General features: G+C 45.6%; 1 protein-coding gene across 1 annotated transcript in view; it reads left to right on the top strand.

Moving 5' to 3' along the window:
- Positions 1–26,380, top strand: part of Prkca (protein kinase C alpha) — a 235,614-nt gene that overhangs the window by 30,512 nt on the left and 178,722 nt on the right. The gene's annotated exons all lie outside the window — the stretch shown is intronic.

The raw sequence follows: 26,380 nt of genomic DNA, 5'->3' as shown, positions 1-26,380 counted from the left end.
TTCTTCTTCTTCTTCTTCTTCTTCTTCTTCTTCTTCTTCTTCTTCTTCTTCTTCTTCTTCTTCTTCTTCTTCTTCTTCTTCTTCTTCTTCTTCTGTCACCTGCTCCTAAGACATGGACAGAGACACAGGCTTCAGAGGAGGGTCTGCTGCATGGTGTTCAAGCTTGGGAAAAGACTCCATGATGCACCTGATGACATTTGCAGCTCAAGCCAGGCCAGACAATCCAGGGACTTCTTTCCCGGATTTCTGTTATGATCTCTATGCCACCATGGACCTTGAGATGCTAATGCTCTACCCGAGCCTTTCAGAAATGATGACACTGGGGCAAATGGTGGAGAGCAAGAAAACTCTCTGTGGCCTGCTATTCCTTAGCTATGGAAGAAATAGTTGCCTCCCACACCTCCGGGCCCTCCAGAGTCCTCAAGGTGGTTCCTTAATTGATACAGACCTTTGCAGACTCTTAGGGTCTTTTCAGGAACATTCTTGGCTCCAGTGATATTTTGTCTAAATCTTCTTCTTGCAAAAACCATGTAAGCAAGTGGTCACAGAAAATACAGGAGATCCACATGATGAAGAAGCCAGGCAGTGAGCCTGCATGCTGTATGTGCTTCAGAGTCCGGGGGTGAGACCCAGTTATGGCTGCAAAGCCACGAAGACATCTCCTTAAGGTTCCCTCTAGGACAACAGTTGATCTCAGCCCTGACTGAACCTTAGCCTCACCTGAGGAGTGTTTTAAAACAAGCCTTGGTCCTGGGTGAGTTCCAGTTCAGTTGAATTCACATCTTAGGGTGGGAGCAAGTGATCCATGTTTGGCCAGAGTTCCTCATGACCAGGGTGGAGGATCCCCGTGTTGGCCTCAACCACCTTGACTTCCCTATGTAGAACCAAAGCCTGTTCTCATGGATGGTATAAACAAACAGGAAGAAATGCTGACTGTTGGGTCCTGGCACAGCTCACTAGTCTATGGTGTTTCAGGCATATAGACCTGGCCCCGGTATTTATGTGGCTTTATAATGACCCACCCCCCTTTTGCTGTCTTCTGTCCATCTATGAAAACAGCAGCAAAACAGAACTGAACTTCCCGCCTGTTCATACCTTTCCACACCCATGCCATCATCAACAGGCCTCAGCCTTTGGGTGCTCCATAGAGTTGACAGATGCCAGTCAACATGGGCATCTGTATGTCCTTGGGGCAAACAGAGCTCAGAACAGCAGATTTCTCACTAAAGGTGTCTTTATCCCAGACCTCACAGACTGGAGCCTATGTTTCCAGTGTGGAGTCTGATTTCCCTGGAGATGATCTGTGAATAGCTTTAGGGCCAAGTGCTCAGCAACAGATGCAGCCAGCACCCAGAGCCTTCTGTGAACTCCCCAGAAATGCAGGGACTCCTGGGAAGTCCCTCACTCCTTCTTAGTGGAGCAGAGTATTCCTCTTCTGAGCACAGCAGGGTGAATTTCCAAGGGATGGGGGGACTGCACTTGGCCCTGCCTCTGGGGATGTTTTCCTCCCAGAGTGACTCACATCTGGTAAAAAGCCTCTGGTCCCCTGGGTCTCTCTACCAACTGTGCTTAGGAGGGATTAATGGAACAGCTGGGAGCTTTTAAAAGTTACACAATAACCCATTATCTTTTGGATGGTTGCTTTACATCGGGCTGTTACTATTGGTTTTGCCTGATACCATTGATTCATTTTTCTAAGTTTTTGCTTATCTTTGTGGGTTTTTTTTTTGGGGGGGGGGTTCATTTGTTTTTTGGTTAATAGACTCATGAAACCCAAGCTGGTCTTGAACTTGCTATGTACCCAATGATGACTTTGAATTTGTGATCCTTCTGATTGAGGACCGTACCACCACACCACTGAGTTTATGCAGTGTTGGGGATTGGACCTAGACCTTCCTGAGCACTAGACAAATACTCTACAAGCAAAGCTATAAGCCCAGCCCTTGTCATCTTCTTAGTCTCAGTTAGGGTTACTTTTGCTATGAGGAAACACCATGACTGAAGCAGCTTGGTGAGGAAAGGGTTTATTCGACTTACACTTCCGCATCACTGTTTGTCATCAATGGCAGTCAGAACAGGAACTCAAACAAGGCAGGAACCTGGGGGCAGAAACTGATGTGCAGAAGTCGTGGAGGGGTGCTGCTTAGTGGCTTGCTCTTCATGGCTTGCTCAGCTTTTCTCATGGAACAGGACCTGTTCTTGTTCTTGAGGATGACACCTGAGGCTATCCTCTGGCCAAGCACACACACATGCATGCACGCACACGTGTGCTCTCACAGACACACACATGCACGTACACACACATGCATGCACGCACACACGCACACACACACACACACACACACACGAGTCAGAAGCACTCTTTGAAAAATATCATAGTGGGCTGATGAGCTGGCCCAGTAGATAGAGGCCTTTGCATGCAGACCTGGCATTTTGCATTGACCAGCAGGTCCCTTGAGATGTCAGAAAAGAATCAACTTCTCAAAGTTTTCTTTGCCCTCCATGTTCTTTCTTGCCATGCATGTGTACACACACTAAATAAAATAAATAAAATCTTCCCTGCCTCTCCTCCTTACCAGGATGACTCTTCCTGGCTTTTCTATGAGAAGAGGCATTGCCTCTCTGCCCAGTTTTAGACCTGACAAGATAGGCCCTCTTTAAAAAAAAAAAAAAAAAAAAAAGATAGGCCCTCTTTTGTCCTTAGGGCAGCCGCATAAAGCTTGGATCCCTTTTAGTTCTGCGTCCCTCCCCAGGGCTCAGCATTAACCTCCTCTGCTTCCTGATAATTATCAAAGCTGTGTGTCTAAAACAAATCATATCCAAGACATGGTAATTGCTTGGCTTATAATTAATTCTTCATTTGGCCAAGGGAGCAAGGACTGTCTTCAGAACAGGCCTCCTGCTTCCTTTCTCGATTTACAGGCCAGTGCTAAGTGCCACTTTTCCCATCTAAGGCTTTGTTTCCTCAGTGTTGGTCACAAGCATCCATAAAAGACCCAGAGGCCATTGCAGCAGCCCAGCAGCCCCTTTTTCCTCTTGTTGACTTAGAAGGGAGGCGGGTGAGTGGCAAGATGCTTTCTGTCCCTGCCGAGGAGTTAGTTCCAAGGCAGAGGCTGCTGGAAAGAACAGAGGGGATTTGCCATCTTCTGGAGCTTAAACAAACTGTACGAAGGTGGTTGGGTGAAGGTCACTGGACTTTCTGGGGCAGGAGCTGCCCTTGATTCCCTAAGCCATGACCACCTATTGAGCACAGCTTTGGGGAGTAGACTTCCAATATTCAGCCTGTCGGGCTGTCATTTAGAGAAAATGTGAAGGTCAAGACCTTTCTTAGATGCCTACCTGGTTTGTAAGTGGTAAGCATTGATTACACTGACTGGAGTTGTTTGCCGTCTGAGGGCAGCCCGCACGCAGGAGGGTTTTGTGTTGGAGACCAGATTTCATGTGTTCCTTTTTCCCTGGCATGGAGACTGCTTTAGATCTGCTCTGAAGAGGCAAAGTCAAGGTCCCTGGTGCCAGAGGAAGATTCTACTGTCGGCTCTCTATCTTTGGCATATCCAGGGACGTTGGCTTCTCAGCCCTAGGATGTCTCACTTCCTCTTGTATTTTGTATTTTGAGTTTTAAAAGTCACAGTCAAGCTTTCTGAGCTGGGGCCAATGCTTTTGAATAACACACTTCTAAAGAGAAAAGTGGACGAGAACCCTTGATGGCCATACCTTCCCATCTCTTATGGACATTGACACATTGAAGAATTGCTTAAAATGAGCATGGCTTAGTGTCCTGTGCTGCTCATATTGGTCCCCAGAGAAATCCCATCTGAACATACTTTAACTTTGGTAGAAGAGGCACATCATTTATCCACACCAATAGCCTACATGATAAAGACAGTGTGGACTCAATGACTGACAAGCACCCAGGGCGCCTTCCAGGGACATTACGTGAATTAGTGTCTCCAGTTATCCCCACTCTCTCTGAGGTTACTTCACCATCTGCATCTGCTCTCCTCCACAAGGGAGTAATGAGTGTGGGCTTGTTGAGGGACAAGCAGGATCACACTGGCAGTGCGATTTGAGGTTTGTCCTTTGCCAGAAGCTCCGGGCCACCTATCCCTACTGCATTTTGCTTTGCCAGGTGGAGAAAACTCACCAAGGATGAAGCCCTGTGTTGGGCGCCAATTTGTTGCAGGAGGTTTCTGTCGGGCCTGGTCCTGTAACAATCACACAGAAACCATATTATTTGCAATACTGTTTGGCCAATAGCTTAAGCATATTTTTAGCTTGCTCTTATATCTTAAACTAATTCATCTCCATTTATCTGTGTATCACCACATGGCTATGGCTTAGCGGGTAAAGTTCCATTGGTGTCTGTCTCCAGCAGGGACTATATGGCTTCTCTCTAACTCTGCCTTCTTTCTCCCAGCATTCAGTTTAGTTTTTTCCACCTACCTCTATTCTGCCCTACACAGGCCTAAGACCATTTATTAACCAATAATATTCACAGCATCCAGAGGGGAATCCCATATCAAGGCCCCCCACTTAAAATATCCTTGAGTATGTATAGCCCATCTGTTGATCTGTGTCCATCAGGTCAGGGCTCTTAACTCAGGCCAGCACATGGCAGGAAGAGAAATACACTGGTATCTTGATAGTTGTGTACACTGTAGGACAGTATCTTTTTTTACACTTTTACTTATATGTATGCATGTGTGCCTGCACTAATTTATTTTTTGTGCACCCCATATGTGCAGGTGCCCATGGAGACTAAAAGAGGAAGTTGGATCACCTGAAATTGAAGTTACAGGTGGTTGTGAGCTGCCTGGTGTGGGATTGGGAGCAGAACCCAGGTCCTCAGTAAGAGCAGTGTATGCTTTTAGCCCTGAGCGGTCCCCCCAGCCCCTGGCACAGTTTCTTGAACCCTAGCCCATCTTCGAGTCAGATGCACACAGGTAGTCTCTGCTGGAGAATGCCTCCCTCAGAACTACACTGGCTCAGCTTCTCTAAGGCCATCTCTCTCTTCAGAGCAGACAGCAGCGACCATGGCTCTGCAGGGGAATTCTCAAAACACCTGAGCCACAGTGACTGTTGCTTCACGGCTGTCACCTTGCTTCCATCTGCTCCAGATCTTTTCTCTCAATTTTGTTGGGGTCTCGACACCTCCTGGTCCCTGTGTCTGTTCTCTCAGTAACCAGAAAAGTAGCATCACGAAAATAATGAGACCATGAAGGTTTCTTTTGTGGGGGTTGGTTTAGCACATTCCAGTCCTTCTAGAGAAGAAGGTGCAGAGCTATGGAGTTGTTCACTTCAGCTATACCTCCAGTTTACTGGCAATCTTTCTGTTATAATAAATGCCAGAATTGAACTAAAGGTGGAAAGTTGTGTCAAAACAGTATCTTGCGTAATCCACATTGTAACCAGCATTTCTTTCCCTTCCCTTCTTATTAACTGCACCCTGGTTATTAATTGAATTAAATTGCTTGCCTGGATGTTGTGTGGCTGTTGGTTTCTGCCCTCTGATATTTGCATACCTGTGGTTTCTATTTTTTTAACTTGGGTTTTGAATACTGGCCTCTCTTTTTACTGAATTTTCCCCAGTTCTCCCATCCTGGCATTGCTTGCAACCTCCGGCCAGTGACAGCACTAGGTACAGTGCTCTAACAGTGCTAATGTTGAGAACCCTCTTAAAGGGGATGTAAGAGACACACACTGTTTGTCTAGGGGTCTGTCTACTTGAGTTCAGACATACCATCCAGATGAGTCCTCTGCTGGACAAGCAGGCCTCATTCAGCAAGGAACCACAGAGAAGCACACAAGATCAGAAACAGAATTCACAAGAAAAGGCTTTATGAGGTTATAGCACATATTAAATTATGCACTCAGACTAAAGAAGAAGAATGCAAATTAAAACATATGAAACATGATTAGCCCACTGTAAACACAGTTAATCTCCGAGTCAGAAGACCTGGTTTGGAAGCCTGGCTTCTCTACTTCCTGATTCCATCTTGGGCCTCTTGTGTCTTCCCTTGGGGCTGTGGAACAGGGTTGCTGCTGCTGTTGATGTCACCGTCACCACCAGTGACAGCAGTAGCAGCTATAAATGGTTGTGGTTATTGCTATTATTATCGTTGTTATTAGTAGCCGGGGCTAACAAGACAGGCTCCATCTGCTCTTCCCCCATGGGAATCACAGTTTCCTGTGAAGATCCTGTGGGGAGATTCCTGTGGGTGCCTGGGAGAGATTCAGGGAGAGAATGTGATTGCCCAACTCCTGTCCAATCTCCCAGCTCCTGCGTAGTTAGACAGATGTCCCCTTAGGCCAGGCCCAGGACTGAGTGCTGGATGTGTGGAGGTTAAGAGCCTGACCTCAGCCTCCAAACCCTGCAGTGCACCGAATGACCCTTAACTCTCTCCTTGCAGTTCATCACAGGTAATTAGCAAAATTTCCATGCTTCCAGTTTCAAGAATTCAGTCAGCAAGGCCCCTCTGCTTCTGAGATGTTGATGTAGCAATTTAATATGCAGCCAGGTACAGAGGACTTTGGCTTGCTCAAGATTAGAGGCGACAAAAGCTACAGTGTTCTCAAATTGTCCTATATCCCCCTTTCCCTGTGTGTAAGTTTTCATGCTATGTTCATATGTGTACAGTGTGTTTACAGGAATGTGCACATGCATGTGGGAGCAAGAAGTTGATATCTGGGTTTTTTTTTCCCTCAATTGCTTTCCACCTTCCTTTTAGAGACAGTTTCTCACTGAACCTAGAATTTCAGCTAGACTGACTGACTGGTCAGGGAGCTACAGGGATTCACCTATCTCTACTCTCTCCAGCTCTGGGGTGCCCAGCTTTTAAAGTGTATAGGGGTGGTGTGTGTGTGTGTGTGTGTGTGTGTGTGTGTGTGTGTGTGTGTATGCTAGTGTGTTCATGGTTTTACGTGTGTGCAGGTGTTTGTGCCTACACACATACTTGGAGACCGGACAAGGGTTTCACGGATCCTCCACCATCAGACTCACTATCTATCCCTTTGAAGCAGAGTCCGGTTTTCTTGGCTGTGCTGTAAGACAGCAAGCTGCCACCATCCTCCAGTCTCTGCTCCACTCGGAGTGGGGATTACACAAATACATGCAATGCCTGGCTTGTGTGGGTGCTGGCATCCAAACTCCAGTCTTCAAGTTGGTGCAGAAAGTACTCTTGACCCTTCACCCAACTTTTTTCTGTGTGTTCCGGGGATCGAACTCAGGTCCTCACTTTTGTACAGCAAGCACTTTACAACTGAGCTGCTCCCTGCTCCCCGTTTGGGGGACTATGGTTTGTCAAAGATTTCTCAACCATGGCAGGTTTCTGTTGCAGCCCATGGGGAAAATTTTTGAGTGCCATAAACTATCACGATCCTGCAGGTGAGGAGGAAAAACCAGTGTGGAACAAACTCTAAGCTCATGGGTCTGTTGCTGCAAGGGTGGGCCTTAGCAGCTAGTGTTAAGAGACAGAATTGTCCCTCGTGGTCCCGACTTCTTTGCTCAGGTTCTCCCTCCTTCTGCTCCTCATTGGGACCTTGAGAGCTCAGTCCAGTGCTCCAGTGTGGGTCTCTGTCTCTATCTCCATCCATCACCAGATGAAGGTTCATAGCCAAAAGGATAACTATATGTTTTTCCTTGGGTTCACCTTCTTACTTAGCTTCTTTAGGTTCTCCAATTGTAGACTCCGTGACCCTTATTTACGGCTAGAAACCAATTATGAGTGAGTACATCCCATGTTCATCTTTTTGGGTCTGGGTTACCTCACTCAGTATAGTGTTTTCTATTTCCATCCATTTGCATGCAAAATTCGAAAATTGCACCCACCCACTGAGACAGTGGATCTGATCTACTGGGAGCTCACCAAGGCCAGCTGGACTGTGACTGAAAAAGCATGGGATAAAACCGGACTCTCCGAACATGGCGAACAATGAGGGCTGATGAGAAGCCAAGGACAATGGCAAGGGGTTTTGATCCTACTTAATTTTCTGGCTTTGTGGGCGCCTAGCTAGTTTGGATGTTCACCTTCCAAGATATGGACTGAGGGGGGAGGACCTAAGACTTACCACAGGGCAGGGCACCCTGACTGCTCTTTGGACTGGAGAGGGAGGGGGAGAAGAATGCGGGGAGGGGGAGAAGGGTGGGAAGAGGGGAGAAGGGTGGCAGGAGGGGGAGGGAAATGGGAGGCTGGGAGGAGGCGGAAACTTGTTTGTTTTTCCTTTTCTCAATAAAAAAAAAACTGAAAAAAAAAAGACAGAATTGTCAAGCACCAATCTACCCCCTCATTTCATCAGGTCTGGAGTCAAGACTAAATAATAACGTATGTGAGGGGTCTTAAAAATGAACATCCTGGAAAGACTGGTGTAGACCGCCTTTCTCTATGGCCCAGATGCCATTTGCTCATCATGTGAAATGTCATGAATCATGTAACCCAACTCTGATACGTGTGTGCTTGTAAAAGACTTGAACCCTCTTTTCTTATTGCTGCCCCTGGATGGTATAGACGTTTCCCCGAGCCCAGCTGAAGTGTTCCTCTCTTTCCTGCTCTGAAGCCCCTCATTTGTACTACAGTTGAGCCCTGCGTGCCTCCTCTGCATCTTCTTGACTTAACCAAATAGTGAAAGTCCAGAGCCAGCCCTTACTAGAAATGTATGACCATATATAATCTACGCCCATAGCCAGGGTAAAGAACGTGGTTCGGAATTTTATTGCACACACTCACAGTTGTGAATCTTTCAGAGTTGTTTAATCTCTTGGAGCCTTAGTTTTAAACCTTCCAAAAGAGAGACTTGCTAATCCCTGGGTGGGATCATGGGTGAAGAGCGAGTCAGCCCAAGGCATCTGGTGGACTCGCCAGCAGATAGTCAGGGGCGGGCCTTTTTGTCTTTGCGGGCTGTGTACTGTGGCTGCGCTCCTCCCTGTCTTAGACCAGTGTGAGCACTTGAGACTTCAAAAGTGATTTCCTAGGTGGAATCTGTGCCAGAGCAGGGAAAATAAATAAGATAAAAAATACCTGCATTGAGCCAGGAAACATCTCAATAAGCAAACTGTCTGACACTGTTACATGCCTACTGACTTGAGGGCATTCCCAGGGAGGCCCAGCATGCCCTCCTGCAGAGACCATGTAAGGCCCTCATCCCCATACAGTCACAGAAGCAGTTAAATGCCTTCTATCATCCAAGCTGTCGTGAAAAGAACACTCCATGCACTCCTGACCTCTTCCGCGTGCATCTATCCACAAGCAAATGTACTAAAATTGTGTTTACGAGACGCGTCCCATCCATCATCATGTTTCCGCGCTGCATCTTCAAACTTTCCCTGTTGTTTGGGGTTTTGTTTTATATCCCTCCTGCCCTTGTTTCCTGTCTGTTTTGGTTGTTCAAACTTCTTTGCCTGCTTGAAAGCAACTGGCCGGGTGCTGTATATGTGTCTGTAAATACATGCTTCAGGTGGGACGCTCTTTCTGTTCTAAGGGATCAAATGATAACAACAAGGAAGCAAATGACTCTTACAGCCAGTCCCCCTTTTTAAGGCTGCTTATTCCGTGATTTTATTGCCGAGTCCTGTCTTAACAAGAACCAGAAGGAGATTTTTACATCAGGGAACCACGGCTGTGCATCCTTCCTTCAGCAAAAGCCCGGGTTTCCTGGCCCTGGATGCAGCCGTTCCAGACCTGGCTCTAGGGGGCACCAATTAAGGAAGAGTGAAATGCATTGAACAGTTTTTGAAAAGGTCACCACACTGAGAAATAGAAACACACCACTTCTCCTGTAAGGGTGGAGAGAAGGTGCTCAGGAAAAGTCCAGAAAGCCACACAATCAATTTAAACAAGTACGCCTCCCATCTCTCTGAAAACCCCAGCTTGCCCCTCTCCTTCGGTCTGAGAGTCACTGAGCCAGTTGGCTGCTAGGAAGACAAAGTTCTTCCCTCCTGGGAGCTCCAGGCCAGCAAACTTTTGGAAGTATCTGTGGCAGCTTGAATGCTGCTATTTAAGACCTGATGAAGAGGCAGCTTGGAGAAAAACCTCAAAAATAAATACACTGATTCATCATTGTTGTTCAGGCTTCCCAGCCACCAGAGCCGAGCCAGGGTTCTGGAGACAAAGGGTAGCATTCACCAGGAGCTGTTCAGTCAGTCAGGAGTCCTGGCGGTGCTGAGGGGGCGGCAGGGAGGCAGCTTTCTGCAAAACCCGGTTCAGGCGGGGTGCAGGAAGGACAGGACGAGACAGCTATACTGCTAGGTTTTTGCTAAGTGGAGGAGGAGGAGTGAATCAGCCAGAGACGGACGTCTCGCCGAACAGTGGACCACAGCGCTGCAGTGGTCGGGTGGCTGGTCACAGTTGAGCGGGGCTCTCTTCCTCCAGTGTCTAGATGCCAACACCAAGGCGCTCCACTGCTCTGTGGCAGTCTGGTCCAGAGCTAGCAGGACTGGGAAGCAGATGTCTGGAATCTGGAGTCAGTTGACAGTATGGAATGGAACTGGGCCTCTAGAGTCTTAGCCCTTACATGGATTTCCCCGGCTGCCTCTGTCCATTCTTTGACTCCCTTATTCCTCTGTATCTCTGTCTCTACTGGAGAGATCACAGACCTCCCTGGAGTAGGGATTGACTATGAGCCACATGGCAATTGTGTGGTCAAAGGCCAGTAAGGCCCTTATGGTTTGACATATAGACCTGGCACTTTGGGGGTGTAGTACATTTCCCTGGCCCTCCTGAACCTCTTCTTCCTGATTAGGAAAAGGCTCAGCCGCCACTGTGCTGAGTGACCACATGGGCAAGGTATATGCAAGTGTCTTTGGGACCCTTACCAATGTAAGGGGAAGCTGTTCTTACTGTTCCCACTTGACCCAGTGGTCATTAGAAAGCTGGCTGCAGGATGTGGCAGGATTTTAGCAGAGACTCTGCAATGACTGCCATCTTCACGGTGGCCCAAGTAAGAAAGTTTGCTGAAATCTGCAGAGAGGGCTTTCTAAAGCTAGATGTTAATCTGTCATGTGCCGTTTTCCTACCGTTGAGATAAGGAAAGTCAACTGCAGATTGCAGTCAGGGAGGTTTACAGCACACACCCCTTCAGCTCCCTCCTCTAGGCCCATCCCTGGCCTTCTTAGACAGAATTTCTGCTGCACCAATAGCTTCAGGGTGTGGCCCCTCAGTTAATGTTGTTTCCTCCAAGACTTGTATTGATTTTTGAAACGAAGAGCACTTGGCTGGGATCCAAAGCTAGTTTTCCCTTCTAGATCTGGATGTGAAATAAAAAAGATACTTCCAAACCAAGGCAGACTTGGAGTCAGCAGATGAGAGCGACGGCTCTGGGAAGGGATTGCCAAGCAACACAGAGCTGTGTTCCCAGGCCACTGCCCTGGAGAAGTGCACTGGCTCCGAGTGACTGCCACTGGAAAAAGCCACCCAGGGTGACTGGGTGTGCCAAAAATGTAAGGTGAAACACTGCTTCTTGGTGTCACGTGTACAGAATTGTGTCCTGGAAGTTGAAGAGTGCCACGAGCCCTAAAAAATGTACAGTGACATTGTTTAGAATGTGACAGCTCACCAAGATTTCCCATCAACTCTGCTTCTGAGTTATCACCCTCAGGGACAGAGTCCTAAGCTTAGGTAAGTCCCTAAGATGTTCCTAGGCCCCACAGCAGATTTGCATGGATAGTTTGACCACGTTTGTTCTGGGTGCGACTGATAATAAGCCACTGGGTGGAATCCCACAGCAGGAGGTTGGTGTCAGGCATTCAGAGGCCCTGAGCTCATGTTGCAATTATTATGGTTCTATATAAAGCCACAGGGGGAAAAAGTCATTTCATGCTCTTAAAACTTACTAGCTAACTTCTAAAGCATTTGTGTGGTATAGGCTAAACCTAAACATTTTCTCCTAACCTCAAAATTATTACAGATAGCCATGAGGAAGTGTTCTGTGTTAGACAATGTTTAAAATGGGATGTTCTTTGCTTTTCTCTGTGCCTAGGATTTCCATAATGTCATTTATGGTTCATTCCCTTAGATTATATTTAATAGCATCATCCTACAGAAGCTTAGGATGGGCTTCTGTGGATGTACAATGATAGAATATGGCCTAAGGAGGTACCAAGGCACAGATGAGAGATGGACAGATGGAATACCATGGGCAGAATCTAGAGGTCACATACAAGAGTACCAAAAGCAGCCACCCTTTGTATGCTAATGCTTTAATCAAAAACAAACTATGTATATGGATGCAACCCAGGAGATGGTAATGGAACTGAAAAAGTCCCACCTAGTAATGTGAAAGTTGGAACACTTAAATAACAGGCTTGGGACAATACTGTGTAAACAAATATGTTTTGCTGGCTCTATTAAATAAAGTATAGCACGCATCTAAAATTGCATTGTGATAAACAGATGTTGGGTTGCTTCCTGTATCTACCATATTACTATTATTTTAGAATGTAAGGCTTTCATATATACATATATACTTATAAAGGCATGTTTGTGTGTTTACACCTTACATGTTTGTGATATTTGATAGACACATTTGCTCTTGTTATAAATTCAGTCTGACATTGTTTCATTCATTCCAGATTAGGAGCCTGGTCCTGAATCCATTCAGTCTCAAAGAAAACCACAGAGGCTTATATTAATTATAAACTGTTTGGCCTATTCGCTCGGGCTTATTATTAGCTAGCTCTTACAACTTAAATTAATCCACAATTTTTGTCTGTGTTTAGCCACGAGGCTTGATACCTTTTCTCAGTAAGGCATTCTCATCTTGCTTCCTCTATGTCTGGCTGGTGACTCTGCCTTTCCTCTTTCCAGAATTTTCATAGTCTGGTCACACTGCCTATACTTCCTACCTGGCAACTGGCCGATCAGTCTTTTATTAAACCAATACAAATGACAAATCTTCCCATTGTATTCTCCCACAGTAAGGTTTCACCACACAGTTAAGGAATATAGTAGGCTGTACTGTGTAGGTTTGTGTACGTATACTCTGCTGTGTTTGTGTAAGGGGGAAATCATCCAAGATGCATTTCTCAGAGCACACACTATCACCATGGAAGTGATACCAGGGAGGGATGACTTCTGCCCAAAAGCATCCTGGAAAACACAACAGTGATGTAGGACCCAGCTACAAGACACTTGGATCAAGAGATACTAATGGGCCAAGAGGGGCACACAGAACACTCTGGGTAAAGGTGCCATGCTGGAGAGTGCAGCGAATTTAGAAGAATTCCACTGAAGAGGCATGGTAAGAGTTGAAGGCTAGAAGGATGACTAGGTTGCAGGGAATCAATTCATGTAGCATTGTTTCCCTGGAAAAACTGTCATCGTGACATTAAGTAATGAGTTCATACTGTTTGCTTTACTGGTTTGAACTTACATTGAGTTTGAACAGATCATTTCCACTGTAGGTGTGTACTCTTCAGTGGGTCGCTGTTTAAAAATTGACTTAGGATTTTGAAATCAGTCTCATATAGTCAGGCTGGCCTTGCACACCCTACGTTGCAGAGGGAAACTTGAACTTGTTATTCTATATCTACCTCTATGTGCTGGATTGCAAGTATGTGCTACTACAACCAGTTTTTATGTGGTGCTGATGATCAAACTCGGAGCTTCATGCATGTTAGATAAGCAAGGACTCTTATCAGCTAATCTATATTCTTCCTGTCCCTTCAGGGTAGAATTTGATAATCTACAAGGCAAATAACTTAGTGTGTCTGCAAAATGTTATAGTTAGAAATACCTTGGAATTTCAGTTAATGAATCAATGGTTATTTCATCTAGAATCTAATGTGGAATTACGTTGCTTATTTATTTATACACAACTGCCAAAGCTACATACTTTTATATTTTCTATTCTAGCTTGTAGCCTGGGGATGTTGAATACAGTGTGCCTGATTTACAGCCCCACACATTATACATTTTTCCCAATACATGATCATCTGCTTGTTCCTTTCATACGATGACAGCTGTCTTCGCAGCAAATGGAGCTTAACATATTTATATAAAATATAATTTGGGGAGAGTTTCCTTATAGCATGGTTGGGGATTACTAATTGAATCTTCAGTAGGATGCCAGTGTTTCCTGGCTTCCTGGCATTCTTCAGATGCCATGTGGTCTCTTCTTCTCCGCCTTTCATTAAGACGCCGCTAGTTTTCTTATTTATATAATGGGAGACAGCAAGATATCAAAGCATATGCTACTGTGAGAGAAGGCTGCTGAGGGTATCAAGTCCTCTTTCTCACTTTAACTAAGGAAGTTCCTGTGAGTTTCCACTCAGCTGTTGCAGCTGGCATGAGGCAACAAGGCAATCAGTCAGACTGGGGTAAGGCCAGACATTGGGCAAGTACCCCAGCCATGCTGAAGCCCACGCACCCTCCACCCATGGCAACCAAAGCCATCACCTGAAGCACACTGGTTTGTTAGTTTAAAAGTCTGCAGAAAATGGAAGAACGCTCCAGCAGGCTCACTGATCGTACAGAAACAAGGCTGTTCAGAGCCACTTGGTGTAGGAACAGGAGCCGTATGCAATGGCTCATAAATCCATTGCCGTGGATAGAAATAGCATGAGCCCCGAGTTAGGGTCATTACCGTAACCATGGAGGAGATGTGAAAGTATAATGGTTTTAGTCTATCTGTGAACACAAGGCACTTGCAATACATTTAAAGAGTATTGGTACACATGCTGGCTTTTTAAAAAGAAACTAAAAATAAACCTTAGTACATAAAAAGGAAATATCCAATTACCTAGAAATTATCTAGAAAACGTTGCTGTTCCCTTAAAGCATGACTTGTCTAAAGCCCTGTCGCAACACGTTCTGTTTCCTTTATTCAAAGAAATAATTTCCAATATATTTTTAAAGTAAATTACCGTAGCTGCCCGCAATGAGTTACTACTATTTTCTCTGCTTTCAGCAGAGGAAATGGTAAATAACCTCACCAAGGTTACATAATTTCAGGCAGTCTGATATTTTACAGTGGCCAGACTTTTTGCTAGTGATAATCCAATGGTGGAATATTTTTCTCTCTGAGACTTTTAGAGATGTTATTTCTGCTTGTCAGTGTTCTAGGGGTTATATATAATTTATCTACACACTATCAGCCTTTAAATTCACAAAAGAACACTTCCATCTTTGTATTGCCTTGTTTTTAAAATTCCAACATCTTACTCTGCATATTTTAGTGCAGACTACCAGTGTTTTTGTCTATTGCTGGGTAACCAGAGCTAAAACATAGGAAAAACTAATGAGGAGAGAAAGGGCCAAGCCATCTAAGCCGCCGACTTAGTCCACTAGCTTTCTGTTGCTGGCTGTGTTTACTGTTTTTTTTTTCTCCCAAGGAAAAGTGTCAATCAATTTTATGAGCACAGGTCCAAAGAGAGAAAAATTTAAGACCCTGATCACCATAGAATCTCTTCTCAGTGGAGTGTGTCCTGCAGAAACCAAATATTCCACAAATGCTGGCAGAACAGGAAGAAACCGGTATCTAATGTGGTGGGGAAATCATTTATAGTCTCCTTACCTGGGGGTGGGGGAAGAACCTGCTTTCACATAGTAGTATTTTGATTTTGCCCTAGCTCATACCTAGGTAGTCATCCGGGCTCCCTTTTGGATTAGTGTCGATGTGGTATGTAATTCCCTCATCCTCCTAGCATATCTATGGGCTTCATGGCAACACTAAGGAGCTTGAGTCCTTTTTACCTTCTGTGACATTTTCATCGGTTTAATTGGAATCACCGCTCTTATGTAATGCCACCGTTACTGACTTACATGCAATTGGATTCATACTTACTGTCCACTGCTCATATGTAATGGCGCTGTTACTACTTACATGCAATTGGATTCATACTTAACTGTCCACCACTCATATGTAATGGTGCTGTTACTACTTACATGCAATTGGATTCATACTTACTGTCCACCACTCATATGTAATGGTGCTGTTACTGACATACATGTAGTTGGATTCATACCTTCTGTCCACTGTCATCCTGATATTCACACCCAGCTATTTTGATTCTGCCTCCTTTAGGGATAATTGAATATCTTTAATCACTCCATTTTATCTTCATGATTGGTTTAGTGACTGCATTGCTATCAGGGGTTACCATAATACATTACCACAGTATGTCTTAAAACTGCAGATACTTACACACAGTTCTGTAGCCAAGGAATCTGAAATGAAAGTGTTGGCAGGGTCAGGTCCCCCCTAAAGACTCCAGGTAAAGATCTTTTCATGCATTTTCTTAGCCTCTGTTTATTGCCAGCAATCCTTGGAGTCCCTTGGTTTGTAGCTACATCACCCCCGTTTCTGCCTCTGTCCATAACCCTCTGCTGGGTGTGTCTGTTGCCTGCAGATCCACCACCTCTCCTTATGAAAGTGACAGTCTCTGCACTGTGTAATCTTATCATAGTTGATCTGCAGGGATTCTCGTTTTCAAATAAAGTCATATACTGTGAGACCTGCAATGAGAACTTTAGCTTTTGAGAGAACACTCTTCAGCCATACATACATACATAGATACATAATTTATGACCAGTCTATGGTTTATAGTATAATTTTCTAAGTAATCCCAGTTTACTGTCAATAACATGTGCCACCATTCTCTATAATGTTAGAATCTCAGCAAGTGTACACTTCCCCCTCATGGCTGGACAAGCATCAGATACTTACATGTTGATGTAGCATCTCCCATGTCTGTCTCTTCTAATTCCTACCGATTCCAGGGTAAGTACCCATTGTTTCTTGCCTTCTGTTTCTGAGAACCTAACTTTGATCAGTTTACTGAGATCAGAGGCTACTGTCATTTCTTATCATGTGTAACACCTCTGTGTTTCTTGTTCACATGAGACTTGAGGACTTTCCTGCTCACTTTGTCATTATTCCCCATTTGAAACCCAACTGAATCCTGCCTTCCTTGTATCCTCCAGCAGAGTGCACTCTGGCCTCTGTGCCCCACCCAACCCCTGTTCCCTTCCTCTGAATGGTCCATGTGTCATCTTCCTCCCAGAGGATACAAGGGCCTCGGAAGAGATCTCTCAATCATCTGCAATCATAGCCCCTGCTCATTCAGTGTCCGCTAAATAAAGCTCCCAGTGACTTGAGAGTTGATTGCGGCCGCCCTTAGTATTCACTAAGAATCGTGTCCAGGTTGCTGAGTGTTCTTCCCTTGGTGAGTGTTGTGATGAATTCTGTCTAGCCTAAGGAATTTCTTAGTCCTTTCGGTGTTAACTTTTAAGGTACTAGGAAGTTAAGAGTAACTCTGATCATTTCAAATCACAGCAGACAGATGTGGCTCTAGTTCTAGATGCCAAATAATTGTGGCTTCTACATGAATAGTGGAAGCGAGGAGCCATTCATGCCAAAAGTTTGATTCAAGTATTTACTTTAATTACAATAATTTAAGTTTGTGACCAAAGAAATCTGTGTATGGTATTTTATTCTGCTACATTAAAGCACTTCAAACAAGAAAATGAGGAAGACATTGTGCGGATAATTTTGACTAGAAACACTAGAATGTTAAAGACATTTTGTAGCTTGTTAGAACTTTGAAAATGCCTTGCTACACTCGTCTTTTCTTAGGATATTCTACAACCCCTGAGTCATTTATTAAATGTGGCCTGATGTTTTTTTCTGATTAGAGAAACCAGACCAACTCCAGCTATAATGGTGGGTCCATAGAGCAAGGACACATTTTGCTAATTCTTTTAGCAAAATACCATGTTCAGTCTACATTTTGCCTGCACACCAAAAGAGGGCATTGGATCTCATCGTAGATGGCTGTGAGCCAACATGTGGGTTCTGGGAATTGAACTCAGAACCTCTGGAAGAACAGTCAGTGCTCTTAACCTCTGAGCCATCTGTTTAGCCCCGGTTTGTTTTGCGAATTCTTATATCCTGTAGTGGAAGATTATTCTAAAATAAAAACAACAATTCCTTATAGTTCTTAGTGGCTGTGGAAACAAAATTGAAACAATGTCCTGAGATGGAGGGAGGCTTCTGTGAGGCCTCCAGGGTCTGTGGTGCAGATAAAGATGTTCCTCCTGGGCCCCTGCTTCCCTTGGCAGTAATGCCTGATGCTTCATTCTTCCCTCCGGGGGCCCTGTGCAAAGACGGAGGGATCTACCACTAGCAACGTGTGTAACAAAGGAGCTTCATCAAGTTACACACTGTCTACCAGGCTCAAGGTGAATGCGCCTTGTAGATATCGTCTACAGAACAGACCATCAAGGAAGATGCTACTGTCTGCTGTAAAATAGCCCCTCTATAAATGCACCCGTGTCCTTATCCCTAGAAGCTGTAAATGGTGCCTTGGTTGTAAAAGGAGTCTGTAGACATCACTACATCACAGAGTTTGAAATAAGTAGGTTATCCTAGATCATCCAGGTGGTCCTACACACCGTCACAAGTGCCATGTTCAAAAGATGACAGATACAGAAGACCAGGAGGCCAGGACTGAAGCCCAGACCTGAGGGCTGGAAGCAGATCCTCCACAGACCTTCTGGTGGGAGCATAGCCCTACCGCTGACTATATAGCTATGCTGATTTGCGCCCTCAGGCCTCCAGAACCGTACGAGCATAAGTGTCTATTGTCCAAGCCATCAAGTTGTGGCAGTGGGGACTCAGGTGTGTGTGATTATTCTTTCCTTCACAGAAGCAGGAACAGTTTTGGAGGCATGGTTCACGTGCTCAGAGCTGTCAAGTTTAGAATGGGTGGAGCTGGCACTTCCATTCAGTCTTTTACCGCAGGTACGGTTAGTCATCTTCCATCTAGTAGACGATCTAACTTGTTTCTGTGGCTGGTAATAGCTGAAAGGGGTGAAGCCAAAGTCTCAAACGGTCTGCCAGGTTGCCCCCATCTGCCTTGGAATAATGAGAATCACAGAATGTCCAGGTTCCTCTCAAAAGACTGACATCTCAAACAGAGGAGGGTGATGCCTCTGCAGGCTACTGGATGGGCTCAGTGATGGGTGTCTGTCCTGGTCGGGTACCCGCTTTTCACCTACACCATGAAAGGAGTTGAAAGCACCTGGCCTATAGACTGATAGGTCTGTATTTCTGTGGATTCCACTTGGTACTCCTCTGGTGGTGACTGTACATAGATAGCATTTGCAGTGTTTGGCAGAAATGCAAGCCAGTTGCTGGTGTGTGTGTGTGTGTGTGTGTGTGTGTGTGTGTGTGTGTGTGTGTTCATGAGCACACAAGAAAGAAAAGCTGATTTGTCTCCCATATTACTGTTCATGTTTTCCTCTTTTTTTGGGGGGGGGTTGATGTTTAGGGTGCTTTCTTACCAGGGATAGTACAGATAAAATATTTTTGATCCTAAACAAAGAGTGGAGGGGATTAGGGAATCCAGAAGGACTGCTGCTTTGTGCACCATAAGCCACTTCTACCTCCCTCCACTTGGAAGATCCCTCTGAAACCCCCTCTATGAATCTCTGACTTTTAAGACCTCCCTGGACCACTCTGTCCCATGTCTTCTCCTTGTCTCGTAGATAAACAGACAAGCCTTTCTGACAGGCTCTGGGTGTCTCTTACTGTTTCTGTTTTAATAGTCATAGCCAGGATGGGGAAGGAGCTCCCAGGACTCAGTCAGCCAGTGGTGTTAGACTTCCATCTGACTCTGACCCAGCGTTCCCCCACAGGGGCTTCCTTTACAATGTCCTGGCTGTAGGTCCTCTGAGACAACTTGTGTACTAACTGTCCATTGCGGACTTTCCATTGCGGTCAGGGAAAGGTCAGAGCAACAAAAACCAGAGAGATTTCCTCAGTGTGAGCAGAGGGGCTGCGCTGCCTTCACTAGGGTCCCTTGGTGTCCCCGCCACGAGGCAGATGTGGATACCCAGAGACATGATTTAGACACCCCCTACAGGGACCTTGCACTGTTCCCACCAACAGATCCCTCCCTCATCACCAAGAAAATGCTTTTCCATCCTCCATCAGTCAATGCCGTTGAATGCTCATGGCTTGTAACACACACACACACACACTCTCTCTCTCTCTCTCTCTCTCTCTCTCTCTCTCTCTCTCTCTCTCTCTCTCTTACCCTACCTCATTTGGGCCTCATTAAATGCAAAAGAAAGGTCCCTGCTTTCCTCACCAAAGCAGCGGATTATTTTTGTTTTTTCAGATGTCTCATGAAATGCCCTTCTTTGAAGGGGTGCCTGATAAAAATCCTCATTTCTGACTTCACCCAGGATACTTCTTGGCAATGTAAAGTCTCGTGGTCTTGTCCTTTAAAAATCGCTTAACAGGAGCTGAAGAGATGGCTCAGCAACTAAGAGCAATAGCTGGCTGCTTGCAGAAGACCGGCGTGGGTTCCCAGTACCCACATGGTGGCTCACAACTGTCTCTAATTCCAGACCCAGGGGATCTGGCTCCTCTTTGGCCTCTATGGGTACCAGGCATGCACCTGGTCCACAGACATCCATGCAGGCGCGTCCAATGATACACACACACACACACACACACACACACACACACACACTTTTAAAAACATAAAAAAAAGAACAACTTATTTTACTGGAAAACTGCTCCACCCAAGGATGAAAAGTCTTTTTGAGTTTTTTGTTTGTTTTTTTTTAATTATTTCTGGCACATGTGATGGGAGCTACCGTGGTTGACAAGCAGTTTCCATAGTGACTGGGCCTGTCTGCAGTTGAAGAGCTTCCCATCCAGATGCTGTGTGATCAAAGCTGTGTAGAATCCAAGAAGTCATAAAGAATTCCGGTTGTCACACCTGAGTGCTGCTATCATTTATGATTCCTGATAGAAAGTACAGAGCCTTGGGATTTATTTTGCCAGATGAGTTTTTGCTGACCAGCATTTCTTAAGATTTTGTTGCAGAGGCTGGCACCCAGCCAGCTGGGCTCTGAATGATGAAGCATCCAGGGAGCCCCACCCCCGTTCGGTGCCCATGACTGTGGTTCTGCAGGGTTGCCAGCTCCTGAGAGAGCACCTTGGGTGTCATGTTGCAGTTTACCACCTGGACACTTTATTTGGATGTTACACTGAAAGGTGCTTTAAAAATTCAGGGTTTAACTGTCATCGCCAGAAAACTTCTATTAAAATATGCATTTGCACTCTAAATTTTATGCAGATGGTTAATCTCCTCCCAGTTAATAATCTCTTTTTCTTTTGTCTTTTTTTTTTTCTTTCATGTCTGGTCAAGACAATGGTCTATATGGGCACTAGGTGACAAAATCTATCCTATCCCATCTTAGTTCATAAGATATTAAAACAAGTATTAGAAGATTTGGCTCCTGGAGCAAGAGAAAAGGAAGTAGTTAGCCAAAAGGGGAGGGAGTTTGAAAACCACGAGGCTGTGTTTAGAGCTCCGGAGGGCTCTTGGGTGTGTGAGGACACACTACCTCAAGGTTCTCAGTGGGGACTCCCAGAGGACCAGGGTAAGGAGGAGGAAGACCAGATGGGAGCCGGCCTTGATGGCTCAGGCCCGTGGTCCCAGCTCAGGGACTCTGGCAGGAAGAGTGTAGGTTCAAGGCCTGCCTGGATTAAATAGCATGTTCAAGGCTAGGCTAGACAACTAGTGAGATGCCATCTCAAAATTTAAAATAAATAAATAAATAAATGAGTAAATAAATAAATAGCAGGAGTTGGGGATGCTGCTCTGTGGCAAACACTCACCTAGGATGTGAAAAGCTCTAAGTTTAATTCCTCATTGGGGGGGAGACAATTAAAATTTAAATTTTTTTTTAAAAGAAAAATGCTGGCAGGCTACTTTGGGTCAGTATAGGAACAAATGTCCCATCACTAAAGAGCAATTGACCTTTGAACTAGGGGATTTCACAAAACTGGTTCTCTAGGATGCAAAGATGAGACACTCAGTGACCTTCTCGTGTGGTCCCGTGGCAAGCGTCTTCAGTAGGTGGGACCTTGTAGCTCCGTCTAAGACTTGATCACTTACATGGTTGTGTTTCACTCAGAGGACTGAAAATCACTGACAAGGTCTGACTTTTAAGGGACTTGGGGAGGACACGTTGAATTATTCAGAGACGTCAAGTTGCACAAAGACAGCCAACTTGCTACAAATTACAATTCCAAAGTGGTTAGTAACCCATCTTATTCATGCGCTCTACTTACGATAGAAGATTGATGACTGACATTTCTTAGACGTACCCTCATGAGCCCACAGCCCACAGTCACTCTTTGAATGGATGCTAAATCCAGTGGGGGGCTGGGTGGGGTGACACCTAATGGATGATGTGAATCTTTTAATTTTTCTGGGGAAAGAGCACTCATTAAGATTTACAAATGATGTATTCAGGATCCCCACTGATGCAATTGCTTTCTCGTGTAATAGGTAACAAAATATGGTTCATGTTCTATAGGGGCAGAGTCTTTTCTGAACAGTTTTAGCACAGAGACTTCTTTTGGGGTACTTTGTAGTTGAACATGCAGACATTTTTTCAGCAAAATACAGTGACTCTTCTGCCCATCCTTTGAAAACATACAAATCATTTTTTTTTATTTTTCTCATTTAATATTGATTTTCTTTTCAATGAGCAGTGAGTTTAGCAGTTTTTCTCTAGGTCTGGGAGAATCCAGAGAGGGGACTTGGCAATCAGATGTGTGGAGGAGGTACCACTGGATACAGGGTCAGAACATGTCGTATCCCCCAAGTCCACCTGCCACTGATATCCAGGGCACCATTCCCCAGCAGTCCAGATGCTGCTGGCAGCTGGGGAGCCTCGTGATGGAGCTCCTGCCTCTAAATAAAGCCCGTATTTAAGAACATCAGAACCCTTGCCAATATGGCAGCAGGTGTACATGCAGGAATCCCTACAAAACACAGCAGGACCCACACCGATAGATCCGGGAGCTAGGCTGATGGGTTCGCTCATGAACCAGGTACTTATTTAGAGGCAGATGAATAAAGAGCACAACAAAGGCACCAGACCATAAGTGACGCTTCCCCTCTTGGGAGTTCTGGGCTCGTTGAGGAGACTGAGCTGACAGGGAGTATGTATCCAAACGATGACTTTTTCAGACAGGATCTCACATATCCCAGGCTGGCCTCAAACCTGCTGTTTAGGTAATTATGACCTTGAACTTCTGATCCTCCTGCTTCTACCTCTGGAGTGCTGTGTGTGATGTTTTACTCTTTTGGGGATTTTTTTTGGGGGGGGCATCACCCAGCTCCCAAATAAATCACCCACAGAGGCTTATTATTTTTTTAAATGTCCGGCTTTAGCCTGGCTTATTTCTAGGCAGCTTTCCTTAACTTAAATTCTTCCAACTACCTTTTGCCTCTGGAATTTTTCCTTTTATTTCCGTATATCTTACTTTCACTTTAACTCCCTGGCTGGCTGGCTGGCTGGCTGGTTGGTCAGCCATCTCCTGATGTCCTCCTCCCCTTGTTCTCTTGCTGCTCCTCCCTCCTTTCTCCTTCCTTTTATAGACTCTGCCTGCCATCCCTGCCTATCCTTCCTGCCTCACTATTGGCCATCCAGCTCTTTGTTAGATCATCAGGCGTTTTAGACAGGCAAAGAATCACAGCTTCACAGAGCTAAACAAATGCAGCATAAACAAAATAAGCACACCTTAACATCATTAGACAAATGTTCCTCAGCATAAACAAAAGTAACATACCTTAAAATAATATTCCCAAACAGAATGCTGGCATTACCTTCCCAGGAGTTAGTGACACTGTCCCCAGTTTTCTGTGATGCTGGGAATCCATTCTTGGTAAACATTCTATCAGTTGGGTTATACCCTCCAGCCCAACAAAATATCACCTGAAGTCATTCTGAATGCTACTTAGGGAAAAACAACAACAACAAAACAAATACTCAGGTATAGTGATCGGGAGAGGAGGGGGTGCCTTCTTCTCTTTGATCTTGGGAAGTGACTTTGCTCGGATGGAAAGTGTACCCCAAGAGGTGTATAGCATCAGTCTAGACAGGAGTGGAGAGCATACCACAGGAAAGGACCATCATGGGCAGAGAGGGCAAGGTGCGGGCTCAGGTAGGTCAGCTGGATAGAACTGAGTGGTGGCAGAGGATCTGATGCCTTCTTCTGACCGAGTTGTACAGGGGAGCCATGATTCAAACAAAATTACCAGTGGGCAAGAGAATCTGAGGAGAGCCATAAGCGAGGTGCGGTCACTTGGGTCAAAGATGGCAGAGACCACACCTGGGGTAAAACAACAAGCATGGCAGGAAGGGGGCAGCCTCAGGTCCCTTGTCATCATCTCAGCTCCTGGGCGACTCAGAACAGCAACCCTTGGGATGAACCTACTTTGTAATTAGTGTCTGGGGCTAATGTAGTGAAGGCAGGGCAGGTAAGTCCAATGGGTGGTGGGTAGGGGGCAACAGTGCAGGGACTGTGAGGAGAGAAAGCCCCAAGCACTCTGTGCAGAGTCTCTTCCTTGACGCTGCCCTACATTCGGCCTTTGAACAGGGGTAGTGCCTGTCCTCTGGGCTCAGCTGCAGCATTCCAGGGATTCACAAACTTGGGTCTGGTTCAGCTTCTGCCATGGAACATGAAGGGTTCCAGCAAAAGAAGCCTTGACTCAGATGGTCAGAATAGGGTTGAGCCTTAGAAGCCTTCTAGCTTCTTACCTTGGACTTAAAACTAACTCTCTCTCTCTCTCTCTCTCTCTCTCTCTCTCTCTCTCTCTCTCTCTCTTTCTCTCTCCTCCCCCTCTCAGGGAGTGGCAGGCTGTTCACAGAAAGACACTAAGTACACCTGAGCATCTAGGCTTGGGAGACTCCAGTCACGGAAGGAAACCTTTACAGAAAGTTTGGAGTGATACTTTCGTAGGTCTTCATTAAATCCTCATAGGGTCCAATTTTTAGAATTCCTTTCAGAATTAATTTATTTAAGGATTAAGCCCATCAAAAGCCCAGGACTATTTCAAGTAAACAGTCTACAAGTAGAATCTTAATGTTACCCAGATAACTTCCCTTGTATGTGCACTGTGGTAATTGGGCTCCCGTCTCTAAGTGTGAAAAGCCAAACAGTTTCCGATGTAATGAGTCCTGGCCGCTGGGGCAGATAGATTTCGGAATTCTCTATTTATAGCGTCTTGAGTGTCACTTGCACCTTTTCTTTAATAAGCGCTGAGCTGTCCTGCAGCCCACAGGAGCCTGGAGCATACAGATGAGCGAGCTGGGGTGTCTTAGGCAACAATTCCTGGTGCAGATGAGAGCTGAAGGTTTAGTGTGGCTCCCCACCCCAACCCCTGGAAATGATGCTTCCTCTAAACCAACAGGGGATCAATTCCTAGAAATTGGTGATGCATTTGGTGTTGAGTGCTCTCTCTCCCTCCCTCCCCATGTCTCTTCCTCCCTCCCCCACCTTTCTCTCTTGCCGTCCTCCCTCTCATCCTCCTTCCTTTCCCTCTTCCCCTCTCTCCCTCCCTCTCTCCTTCTTTCCCTCCCCACCTCTCTCCCTCCCCCTCCCTCACTTCTCTCTCTCCGGCTCCCTCCCTCCCTCCCTCCCTCCAGGCCCTGCCCTGTGTCCTCTCAGCTGGTCCTGCTCTGGCCCCTGCAGCCTCTCACCCCCTGGACTCCACTGCCTCTCTCCACCACAGAGGCCCTTGGAGGGAGGGCCAGCCTTGCTGGGTGCCATGCAGACCCAGCCTACCTGCTGCAGTGGGTTCCTTGTGGTCCCTGGTACAGAGGGGTTGGGGAGGGTGCGAGCCTCAGGTCCTCAGGGACCTGGTCAATTTAGGACAGACTTTATGGAGTTGCTTGGTAGGTTCGAATTTACAGAGAGAGCAAATGCTCCAAAGGGAGGGAGAGGCCCCGTTTTAATGAGGTCAAGTGCAAAAGCTGAAACTGCCCCTTGGAACTTCCAGAAGTCAGGACTCCTGTGTGTCCCCCAGTCCTGCCTCTGGGTGACAGGTATATCACTGTAGGTCAATACCTTGTCAGTAGGTAAACAGAGTACTTGGTCCTTGGTCTGCATACAACCTACTTTTTTTCCACAAATAAAAATGCAAATGATTTCACGATTATATTTTAGATGACTGTGATGAAATAAGGAACAATGAAGGTTTAGAAATTAGGCAATTTTGGCAGAAGAAATAACACACTACTAAATAAAGAGTGTTTCACAAGATAACGTAAGGAGAACATCCAAGTATTCCTGTAAATTAATGAAAGCACAATGCAAAATAACCTCTAATAACTGTACTAATCAGAGTCCTAAAAGGGAAACTTGTAAGTGCTTACATTAGAAAAAAAATAGCCCGGCGGTGGTGGAACAGGCCTTTAATCCCGGCCTCCAGAGGCAGCTGTAGCTGGATCTCTGGGAGTTTGAGGCCAGTCTTGTCTTCAAGGGCTACTTCCAGAACAGGCTTCAAAGTTACAGAGAAACCTGTCTCAAAAAAAAAGAAAGAAAGAAAGAGAGAGAGAGAGAGAGGGAGGGAGGG

This window comes from Microtus ochrogaster, chromosome 7, assembly GCF_000317375.1.
Source record: "Microtus ochrogaster isolate Prairie Vole_2 chromosome 7, MicOch1.0, whole genome shotgun sequence".
Classification (NCBI taxonomy): domain Eukaryota; kingdom Metazoa; phylum Chordata; class Mammalia; order Rodentia; family Cricetidae; genus Microtus; species Microtus ochrogaster.
The sequence above is the reverse complement of the archived record's forward strand: the minus strand, read 5'-3'. Positions and strand labels throughout refer to the sequence as shown.